This window comes from Drosophila pseudoobscura, chromosome X, assembly GCF_009870125.1.
Source record: "Drosophila pseudoobscura strain MV-25-SWS-2005 chromosome X, UCI_Dpse_MV25, whole genome shotgun sequence".
Lineage (NCBI taxonomy): Eukaryota > Metazoa > Arthropoda > Insecta > Diptera > Drosophilidae > Drosophila > Drosophila pseudoobscura.
In genome coordinates, this window is record NC_046683.1 from 26,723,471 (window position 1) to 26,735,730 (window position 12,260).

Below are 12,260 nucleotides of genomic sequence, written 5' to 3' on the forward strand. Positions count from 1 at the left end.
ACGCAACACAAAATGGAGAGACCAGAAATTGGTGGTAATAAGTAAACAAATGTACATATGTACGTATGTATTTGCTTTCTCTTTATTTTGCTCCTTGATTTGAAATGCTGATTTTCAGGCCTTAAATACACGCAAGTCGAAATGAACTGCATAAAAGGAAAATATCGCTAAACACATTTGGCATTATAGCACTGCGTTAATGTCGACCGGTGCAGATCCAACTACAGCTCTAGTCTTATTTCTGCAACCAAGGCGCCACGCCAAGGCGGATTAAACTGGAAAATCTGAAAGAGATTGTTCGAAAAATGCTGGAAGTCCATAAGGAGCAGCAGTAATTACAGGATGACCACCATTAGTCAAAGCGAGAGATACTCCAATTGCGAGCAGCCAAGGCCAAACCAACTTGCAACAGAGCTTCTGCAATTGTTAAGGGAGTCCTAAGAGTAACGTTTATTGTATATATATCGATTGTTTTATTATAGTGAATAACATAGCCAATTTACTAATTTAAAATTATGAAAATTTCACAATTCAGACCAAAACTTTGTAAGTTTAGGCTCATCAGCTCAGACCCACCCCCAGGATGGGTTCAGTGTGCCGAACCTATTAGTTGCAAATCACACGACCAATACAAAGATAAATTGAAAATAACGGTCAAATAGGGGCATGGTAGGGACACAGTGTGGAGCAATTTAAGGTTTGAAACGCGAACGTCGATTGGAAGAAGGAGTCGAAAAACCTGGAAAAGCGTTTGACGAACAAACAAAAATATTTTGGGTCATTTTGAATATTTGGTGCCATTGAATTGGTATTGCTGCTGCATCGGGCAGACTCAACCAAAATAGATGTTCGTATATAGGTTAGGTTAGGTAATAGCGGTAGCTGGGGATGAACCTCCCCAGCTCACTTGGACCAGTTAGAGGTCCGTTGTGTTTCCACATTGGAGTGTGCTCCATCTCACTGCCTAAAACGCGGAGAGCAAGCTTTTGCATATTAAGGACAGTCCCATCCGGTGGTTTGGATGAATTTCGATAGGATCCCTGGGTTGGTTTCGGAAAGGTCCGAAATGTCCGTAAGGAAAGGCGCCCCGAGAAGCTTCCCTACAGATCTTTGGGGTATCGGAATCTTGCACTTCCTAGTGAACAGCACTAGTTCCGTTTTAGTCGGTTAACCTAGGCCGCATTTGTCTGCCAGTTTTGAAATCTTAATGAGAGTACGTGCACACACATAGCGTTTGTGAAGGTCTACCAGAAATTCTAAGGAAACAACATCCGCATACGCTACCACGCGTTGTTCTGCCCTGGTACCGCTCCCCTCTCTGTGAGGGTAGCCCCACAGCATTTCGTTTACTGCTATGCTCCTAGGAGGGGTTAGAAGACTCCGCCCTACGGTGTGCTTTTAAACCTGGTCAACGTTGACGTCCAGTGCCCAGTGATACCTCAACTGTCCTGCATTGTAGCATCTGATTGATGAGGCTAACCATCCGGAAATCAAAAATTCCGTTCCATTGTCTTCAAAAGAAAAAACGAGAGACTTATGGTTGGGACAGACAGTCATGACTCAATCGACTCGGCTATTGATGCTGATCAAGAACATATATACTTTATGGGGTCGGAAACGATTCCTTCTGGACGTTACACACATCCATTTTCACCACAAATCTAATATACCCCAATACTCAGTTTGAGTATCGGGTATAAAAATGCGTGTTGCCAAGGTCGAAGAATTTGGAGGGGGATATTATTTGGCTCAATTATCTGTTCAGGTTTCTAGTGTAGAGGTCCTCTTAGATCATCCTGTTGGGCAGGTCGACTGGGTCTATTATGGCCAGTCTACGCCGGTATCTGGTTTTCGCAAGACGCCTCGCTATTATATTAGGGTGGCTTCTGAGCTTACAAGTATGGTTCTTCGCTTGATTTTTGATAGCATCACCAACAAGTGGTACGTCGCGGTCCTTGGTGATGTCCCGGTTACGGATATACCACTCAGCTCCGGAGATCCTACGCAGAAATTTACTCTGGAATGTCATGATCCTCGCAAGGTTAGTCTTGGAGGCATTCCCATACACCTGAACTTCGTACTTCCAGGCAGAGGACAGTATGGCTTTGTAGATCATGACTTTGTTTTTTAAACTGAGGTTGTTGCTTTGTTTACCCACCTTACCAACTTGCTCCTCACGCTACGGATGTGACTGTCGAAAGTTAAACGTGCATCCACGGTGCCATGCTGTTCTCCTGCCTTGATGGTCTTGGTCGAAGAAGCTGCACCATCCTTGACTACACGGAAGGTACTCTCCGTCAGAAAGTTTTTGAGAACTTCACACAGCTGAGCACGGTTGAGTATCATTTTGATCTTGGCGAGTAGTCTCTCGTGCCACACTCGTTCGAAAGCCTGCGAAATATCCAGGTAAGCAGCTGGAAGCCATCTAGTATGAGCTCCACTACGCTGTGCAGTTGTTCGGGTGTGCTGCGCTGAAGCTTGAACCCAAATGAATAGTTTGGCATGGCTGTTTTAACCAGCGGCGACTCCAGTACCCTTCGTAGGATGCAGCGCTCAAACATTTTGCCAAAAGTTGACAAGAGACTAATTGGTCTATGTTTGTTGAGGTCTTCCGGTGGCTTTCCTGGTTTTGGCAACATGATTATGTGGGCACATCTCCAGGCTTTGGAAGAGTATACTAATCTTAGCGACGCGTTAAAGATTAGCAATAGATACAGAATCGCTCTGTTTGGTAGCGCCTTTGCCACAACATTGTCAATCCTATCGTCGCCAGGGGCCTTCTTGGACTTGAATTTCTTTATGTCCTCCAAGATTTCTTGAAAAGTGATTGGCGCCACAGGAAGCTCCATCTGGTGGGTCTCATTTAGCGTCTCAGTGACCATCATTGCTCTTCAACTAGATGTCGTCCAGAATGGTGTGAATCTTTCTTCCAGGTTCTTCCAATTTCTGGTGTCTCCATTTTGTATTGCGTATACAACAAACGCAACACAAAATGGAGAGACCAGAAATTGGTGGTAATAAGTAAACAAATGTACATATGTACGTATGTATTTGCTTTCTCTTTATTTTGCTCCTTGATTTGAAATGCTGATTTTCAGGCCTTAAATACACGCAAGTCGAAATGAACTGCATAAAAGGAAAATATCGCTAAACACATTTGGCATTATAGCACTGCGTTAATGTCGACCGGTGCAGATCCAACTACAGCTCTAGTCTTATTTCTGCAACCAAGGCGCCACGCCAAGGCGGATTAAACTGGAAAATCTGAAAGAGATTGTTCGAAAAATGCTGGAAGTCCATAAGGAGCAGCAGTAATTACAGGATGACCACCATTAGTCAAAGCGAGAGATACTCCAATTGCGAGCAGCCAAGGCCAAACCAACTTGCAACAGAGCTTCTGCAATTGTTAAGGGAGTCCTAAGAGTAACGTTTATTGTATATATATCGATTGTTTTATTATAGTGAATAACATAGCCAATTTACTAATTTAAAATTATGAAAATTTCACAATTCAGACCAAAACTTTGTAAGTTTAGGCTCATCAGCTCAGACCCACCCCCAGGATGGGTTCAGTGTGCCGAACCTATTAGTTGCAAATCACACGACCAATACAAAGATAAATTGAAAATAACGGTCAAATAGGGGCATGGTAGGGACACAGTGTGGAGCAATTTAAGGTTTGAAACGCGAACGTCGATTGGAAGAAGGAGTCGAAAAACCTGGAAAAGCGTTTGACGAACAAACAAAAATATTTTGGGTCATTTTGAATATTTGGTGCCATTGAATTGGTATTGCTGCTGCATCGGGCAGACTCAACCAAAATAGATGTTCGTATATAGGTTAGGTTAGGTAATAGCGGTAGCTGGGGATGAACCTCCCCAGCTCACTTGGACCAGTTAGAGGTCCGTTGTGTTTCCACATTGGAGTGTGCTCCATCTCACTGCCTAAAACGCGGAGAGCAAGCTTTTGCATATTAAGGACAGTCCCATCCGGTGGTTTGGATGAATTTCGATAGGATCCCTGGGTTGGTTTCGGAAAGGTCCGAAATGTCCGTAAGGAAAGGCGCCCCGAGAAGCTTCCCTACAGATCTTTGGGGTATCGGAATCTTGCACTTCCTAGTGAACAGCACTAGTTCCGTTTTAGTCGGTTAACCTAGGCCGCATTTGTCTGCCAGTTTTGAAATCTTAATGAGAGTACGTGCACACACATAGCGTTTGTGAAGGTCTACCAGAAATTCTAAGGAAACAACATCCGCATACGCTACCACGCGTTGTTCTGCCCTGGTACCGCTCCCCTCTCTGTGAGGGTAGCCCCACAGCATTTCGTTTACTGCTATGCTCCTAGGAGGGGTTAGAAGACTCCGCCCTACGGTGTGCTTTTAAACCTGGTCAACGTTGACGTCCAGTGCCCAGTGATACCTCAACTGTCCTGCATTGTAGCATCTGATTGATGAGGCTAACCATCCGGAAATCAAAAATTCCGTTCCATTGTCTTCAAAAGAAAAAACGAGAGACTTATGGTTGTGAAGTCCTTGGGTAAGTGTGCGAGGGCATGCCTGCCTTAGGAATGAATACGACTTTGGTCTGAAGCCAAGTGTCAGGGATATTCCCGTGGGAGAAGACTTTCTCGTAGATCCTGTTTGAGATGCCAAGCTTTTTTGGCACCTATGTGTTTCAAAAATGAAAAGAGAATTTGGTTTAATCTTTATTTAATCGTATTTAATTTTGGTGGCTTCGCGGAAACCGATTTTTTGCTATGGCCAGATAGAATTTAGGCGAGATCGATATGCAACCAATGCCCAAAGGGGTTAGCATAGAACTAAAAGAGACGACGGCGTCAGATCAAAGTGATTGCCGAAGTGGCGGCGGCAGAGAGCTCCTTTATCGGGAGAGCGCAGCAGCTCTGCAGAAAGTCAAATTTTTACAACAAAGGCGTCTCTCTCTGCTCATACAACAATAATGCTTAAAGTTACGGTTATTCTTCGGCGGCTGGCCCGAACATACTCCCCCCTTTGGGAGCTAGTCTCTCAACAGATTCCTTAAGGGGCAGCAAACAAAGTCGAGTGACGGCCCTCCTGATGTTTCCTAAGGATGTCTTCAGGTCAGCGACGCGACACACTTCGTCCTTGCCGATAACGACATCGACCACTCTAGCCAGTGGCCAACGCATTGGAGGAAGATTTTCGTCATTCACCAGAACGAGATCGTTCTTGCAAATGTTTTGCGCGGAGGTACGCCACTTCGCGCGCTCTTTCAAAAGAGTGAGATACTGTTCGCGCCAACGGCTCCAAAGTATTTGTTGTAAATGGGTGACCCGCTTCCAGCCATCCAGACGATTGTAGTTCAGCTTCGTTAGGTCAGGCTCGAGGACTTGCTCATGGGGGCTTGACCATTGCGCCGAATCTCCACAATTTTGCCAGCTGAATATGTCGAATCAGAAGATGCGTTCCTTGCCGAATATCAGAAACGGTAAGTCCTGGATGCCTAAGACGATGTATAAATTTATGCATGTAGGCGAATGTGCGCTGCATGCGAAAGAATGAATTTGCATGAAGTCACTCTGTCGAACTGTCAACGCAGTTTCCGCTTTCTTTCCGTGCGGTTCTTAAACATGACTGGTTTAACGAATAGGACCGTTGTTATTGATGGTCGCGGCCATTAGCTTGGCCGTCTGGATGAACCTCTCTGGCCATTTCTACAGAAACAATATGAAGTTCTTGGCCTACTTGCGCAAGCGTTGCAACGTCAACCCAGCTCGTGGTCCCTTCCACTTCCGTGCCCCGTCCAGGATCTTCTACAAGGCGGTCAGAGGTATTATCCCACACAAGACTAAGCGTGGCCAGGCTGCACTCGCTCGTCTGCGTGTGTTCGATGGCATCCCATCGCCCTACGCCAAGCGTCGCCGCGTCGTTTTCCCCATCGCTATGCGTGTGGTGACACTGCGCTCCGACCGCAAGTACTGCCAGGTCGGCCGTCTGTCGCACGAGGTTGGCTGGCACTACCTGGATGTGATCAAGAGCCTGGAGCGTAACCGCAAAGTCAAGTTGCGTGTCAAACTCAAGCACAACCGCGAGCTGAAGAAGCTGACTGTTCAAGCTCGTGAAAACATTGCCAAGGAGCTTGGCTCTTCAAATCATCAAACCCTATGGCCACGAGGTTTAAGGACAACAAAAACACCGGCAGATGCGTAGCAGTTTTTTAAAGGGAATAAAACAACATCCGGACGTGAGATCGGCATGTGGAGACGTGATTAGCAATACTCTCTTGCGAAGCTCCAAAATTTGCTATGTCGTTAGCAGGAGATACAGGTCACTTATCCTTGGAGCCTAGCAAAAAGGATGGGCCGTGAAACCATAGCTCTGACTGGATAAGATGGCTGGGAAGCGATCCTCTCGAGAGAATATCAGCAGGATTTAAAGATGTGGGAACATAGCGCCATTCCATGGCTGCCGTCAACTCCTGAATTGATGCCACTCGATTTGCCACGAAAACTTGAAATTTAGCTGGCTCGTCCCTAATCCCAGATAATGCTGTTGACGAATTCGACCAGCAATAGAACCGACCTGTAAAGATTCCCATGTCCTTTACATTCTGCATGATTTTCGCAAGCAAATGGGCTCCACTTAATTCCAGCTTAGGAATCGATATAGTCTTTAGCGGCGCCACTCGCGACTTTGAGCACAAAACTTGGCTCGAAGACTGGGCTTCCCTGGACACGACATACACGCAAGCGCCATATGCTTCTAAGCTGGCATCACAGAATCCGTGAACTTCTGTAGCCACACTAGAACGAAGAACCAAGAGAGGAAATGAGATCCGAGAAATGCTTGCCAAACTATTTCTCAAGTCCATCCAAGTTGAATGCAACGCTGAGGGTAGGCTTTCATCTGAATCCAAATTTTCAGTCCAAAGCTGCTGAAGAAAGATTTTGCACTTGACAATGACGAGATTTATCAATCCAAGAGAGTCGTAGAACCCCGTAATCGTAGATAAAACCGACCGCTTTGATGGCTTTGAGTTTGTGTCCAGTGCGGACAAAGCAAAAAGCACCTGATCCGAAGCAGGGTCCCACGCTAAGCCGAGAGTTTTGGCTATGTCGCTTCCATCATTAAACTTAAGGAACTTCTCTATGTCATCTTCAGGGGTACCTTCAAGTACTTCCTGGTGACTGGAGCACCATTTCCTAAGTTTAAAATTACCACGGGACAGTAAAGCTGATGTTTAGTGCATCTTGTCCATGACCTGTGTGACCGAATTACCGCCCGAAAAAAGGTCATCCCCGTAAAACTCCTGACGCAGAGCAGCTTAGCCAAGAGGGTAGGACTCACCCTCGTCGATGGCCAGCTGGTGCATTGCGTGCACCGCTAAAAATGATGCAGCCCTCGTCCCGTATGTGACGGTGTCTAATGTGTAGACTTGAACCTCGGACTCGATGGAATCTCGCCATAGGATGCACTGATACAAATTGTCGGGTGGAGACACTCGTACGCAGCGGTACATTTTACAAATGTCCCCAGTGAGAGCGACTGGATATATTCGAAAGCGAATAAATATGTTAAACAATGCATGCTGAATAACAGGGCCTGTCATCATCACATCATTTAGAGAATACCCACTTGATGAAGCTGCGGATCCATCGAAAACGACACGGAGTTTTGTCGTCGTACTGTCCTCCTTTAGGACACAGTGCTGAGGCAAGAAATATTTGCAGAGGCTACGGGAATCAGGGTTGACTTGGTGCATATGATGCAAATCAATGTACTCCCTCATAAAGGCGGAATACCGCTCCTTGAGTGTGGAATTACGCTCCAGTTTTCGCTCCAGTTTTCGCTCCAGTTTTCGCTCCAGACTGATGAACCGTCGATATGCCTGAGCATAAGATTCTCCTAAACGCAGACGAACTGCATACTCCCCGGATGGCAACCGTGAAAGGTGGCTTACGAAATGTGCTTCACAATCGTCTTCTTCTTTGGTATTCAACCCAGCCTCCACACAACATACGAAGAGTTTTATCCAACCTTGCTTCCATCTCAGCTATCTGGTCAATTGTGCGTGGCCAAAACCGCCGAGCACCAATGAGGAGATCAACACGTTGAGGATTGAAAAATGCAGGATCAGCGAGCTGAATGTTAGATGGAATACTCCAATCGGATACATTTACTGTGATACTTGGTTGAGAATCGGTAATCGTGGGGGCGATGAGAACAGTAAGCGTAGTTGTGTAAGCAGAGGTGCGAGAATGCATACAAATGCTTATGGTGGATCCCTCAGTAGAAACGCTGGTATCGCCCAGTCCAGACACAAGTGCAGACGATTGAGTTCTCCTAAGCTGAAGCTGCTGGGCGAACCTGGATGTGACGAGATGCAGCTGCGATCCTGAATCTAAGATGGCACGACAAGGAACTAAAACGTCAGACCGATTCTTTACGAGAACCACGGCTGTAGCCAGAAGCACGACATCAGAGTGAAGACCTTGGGCAACAAGAGAGGTAGACGAAGGTAGAGACGAGCTGCTAGCAGAATTTTGAGCAACGGAAAGAGTGTCCGGTTGAACGGCCAGATCGGGAGGAGTAATACCTGGGCAGCCTTGTGTTGTGGGCTGTATACTATCGAAGTGCAACAAACTATGATGCCTACCGCCGAATACTCGACATTTTCCACTATTGCATGCGCGGGTCCGGTGCCCCGGTTTTAGGCAATTGAAGCATAGGGAAAGCTTCTTCACTTCTTTGTGGCGCAGCAACGGTGAGAGATTTCTGGCACGAATATCTGGCACGAATATATTCCATGGCCCGCTGAGTGGCAAAAGACGCATACAGACGGGTCGGCGGAAGAGTTGGAAGCTACAAACGTTTTCTTAACCTGCGTATAGGAATGGTTTTTTCCCACCTGATCGCTACTAGCGTGTGTCGCTGTAGCATATTCCAATCGCTCCATTTTCTGGCAGCGTTGCTGCAAGAATTCGAAGAATTCCTCTGCGGTAGGTATAGCATCCGACGATGTGTGTTCCTCCCACTTGGTTTGCGTCTTCGAATCCAACTTCTGCAGCAGCATGTTGATGACCATGAATCCCTAAATCTCCTCAGCAGTTCCCAATGTCTGCAACGCTCGCATGTGTAAATTGACTGCATCTGAAAACTCCCGAAGCCTTTTAGCAAAAGGCGAGTTTACCCTCTTTAGCCCAAGAATCTTCTTGATGTGTGCCTGGAAAACAAGTCTTTTGTTATTAAAGCGTTTATTAAGTATATCCAGAGCCGCACGATAATTGGCACTGGAGAGATCCAACGATCGAACCGAATCCAAAGCCGCATCAGCGAGGCAAGAGCGAAGGTGCTGGAAGTTCTCGATGTCACTAAGATCCGCATTCGCTTCAATCACCGATTTGAACATTGCCATAAAATCCGAAAACTCGACGTATCCACCAGAAAACTTAGGCACCTTCAGCTCAGGAAGTCGCTGCTTGTGAGCCATGATGGTACTATGTCCGGAATGGCTTGGCAGAGTCGTAGAGTGGGCAGCGGCGTGTGACTGGCTTACTTCAACAGCAGACAGCAACTCAGCTTTCAACGATATGAAAAGAATATCGAAGTTTTCGCGTAGCTCACTCCCAATCTCGTTTTGATCGAGAGCCTCCAATTCATTATGGGCCTTATTGAATTCCTCTCGAATTTCTGCCAACATATCAAGGCGCACCTCGACTTCCGCGGCGGTCAACTTATCGATTTTATTCCCCGCGAAGGTTTCGCCAAGCCTGTGCAATCGATCATATAATGACTGACTTTTACGCTTATACAGACTCAGTCTGGAATCAGAATTTTCGCACGCGCCTGTATTCTGATCGTTGTCCATGTTAACCGTTGTGCAATTCGACACAGCAACGGAAAATGAAATACCGCTTAAGCGACGATGTATAAACGCGAGAGCGAGAATGGAAGACACGAAAAGTCAAGAACTGCGGCTGCAGCTGCACAGAGAATGAGACATTCGACGCTTAAAGTACCGGAAAATGTATATAAATATTCCAGCCGCACTCTAACTGAATTTGTACTAAAACTGTTTTTCAATGTGCACCCAAATGTATTTGTTGGTAGTCAAACTACCCAACAACAAAATATTGTATAATTAATAAGTGTTTTTAACGGAACGTGATTAAGCAATGTTTTTATATCACGTCGGGGGGTCACCAATGTTTGAGATGCCAAGCTTTTTTGGCACCTATGTGTTTCAAAAATGAAAAGAGTTTTTGGTTTAATCTTCATAGTTCGTATTTTGGTGGCTTAGTGGAAACCGATTGTTTGCTATGGCCAGATAGAATTTAGGCGAGATCGATATGCAACCAATGCGCAGAGGGGTTAGCATAGAACTAAAATAGACGACGGCGTCAGATCAAAGTGATTGCCGAAGTGGCGGCGGCAGATCAAGGTAATTGCCGAAGTGGCGGCGGCAGAGAGCCCCTTTATCGGGAGAGCGCAGCAGCTCTGCAGAAAGTCAACGTTTTACAACATAGGCGGCTCACTCTTCTCATACAACGATAATGCTTAAGGTTAGGGATATTCTTCGGCGGCTGGCCCGAACAGATCCTGTTGAGTTTTTTTGGCCTCTTGGCTTTTTGTCGTCAGTGGAATGTTGGACAAAGATGTTATCATCTGTTCCCGCAGACTTGTAGGGCTTAAAGCTTTTGATTACCTAGGAAATGTTCTCCTGACTTAATTAGTACAGGATAGCACTTGAGGCAACAGAAGTGGACGCGATGTAGTTAGGTCTGTTTTCATAGCATCCGGGAAGTGGGTGTGGAAGAGAAAATTTAGTTACTCATTGCTGGACGTTCTCCAAGACTGGTTGGCCTTCTTCAAGTAGACAAGGTTGCGTGTTGTCTTCGAGGGACAACAGCTTCTGAGTTACTCTCGATTTCGCCGCAGAACTTACATCACAAGGCAGGTTTGGCTTTCCTAAGTTGACTCAACCTTCACAGTCTTTGCTTTGTTAAAGAGTTTCCGGGAGGCTTTCCGGAGTTCTTCCAGTTTTGGATTCCATTCAGGATTCTTCCGGCCTCTGGTCTCACTAGACGGGCAGGAGTTATCGAGCGCATCACTGCAGGCGTCGGTACATATTTTAACAACACGGGTTCGGGCCTCCCGTGGAACTCCTTTGGGGGAGACTCAAGGAGAATGCGGCGCACGTCATCTGAATACCGAGCCCAGTTAGTCCGCCTGAGTTTCCGGAATTGCAACAAGGATCTTTCAGTTGCCGGGTGACCAGGAACTCAAGAAGCTTCGGGATTGCGGAAAGCTTTGCGATACCACGATAGTTTTCAATATTTTATCTTGAACCTTTTTTGTGAAGCGGAATGATGTAGGACTCATTCCAAATTACTGGGAGACAAGACTGTTCCAAGGAGAGGTTGAAGAGAAAGATCAAGGGTTTCCAAACGGACTTTGCACAGTGTTTTAAATTGCAACTTGGCACCTTATCTGGACCCGCAAAAAACGATATGTCAATAGATGAAAAACCTTTCAGAACAACGTTTTTCTCGAGAATAGGCAGAAAAATGCTTTTAGCGTGAGGAAGCTGGTACAGATACGGATGCGTTGTAAATATGAGACGAGTACGTTGCTTGGAAAAAGGTAGCATATAAATTTGCAGAGAGTGCGGAGAGGAGTAAAGAGCTAAGGCCGACAAGGAGCCCGACTTCTGGCACTTTTAATAGAGCCTGGATTTATTATTTTTAAAGTATGCCAAATACTTGGAGAACCAGGGAGGCTTGGACGATACAGGTACAGTGATATCTGGAACAAATGTATTAAGGGCGGAGTAAATAGAGCTATAAAACGAGTTAACAGTTGCATATATGTTCGGTAATGAATAAAGAAACGACCAATCAACAAGCCAGATATATAGATCTAAATCGATAAAGTTTGTTTTGCGAAAACACTTTATGCGGCCATGGAGCTATGGAACTGTCAGCACAACCAGATCGGGTTATAGGGATATAGGCAGAGTTGGATGGTAAGGATCTTCAGGAAATGATATTGGGCTTGCTCTGGATACCGTAGCAAGAGAAACATCGCTAACAAACATAAGGTCACTGGAGACGATAGAAATGGCCTCCTTGATGGCTACAATCTCCGCTTGGAACACACTACAGTGGTCCGGGAGCCTAAAGCAATGACTGATTTTCAGCTCGCTGCAGTAGACTCCGCCTCCCACGCGGCCGTCTAGCTTTGAGCCATCAGTGTAGAAGTGAACCGTATTTACGGGTCC

The 12,260-nt window shown here is 46.0% G+C and overlaps 1 protein-coding gene and 1 pseudogene across 4 annotated transcripts in view; both read left to right on the plus strand.

Moving 5' to 3' along the window:
• The window catches only part of Lcch3 (Ligand-gated chloride channel homolog 3), a 423,845-nt gene that overhangs the window by 124,065 nt on the left and 287,520 nt on the right, over nucleotides 1-12,260 (plus strand). The gene's annotated exons all lie outside the window — the stretch shown is intronic.
• Nucleotides 5,584-6,219, plus strand: LOC6904008 (60S ribosomal protein L13a-like; annotated as a pseudogene).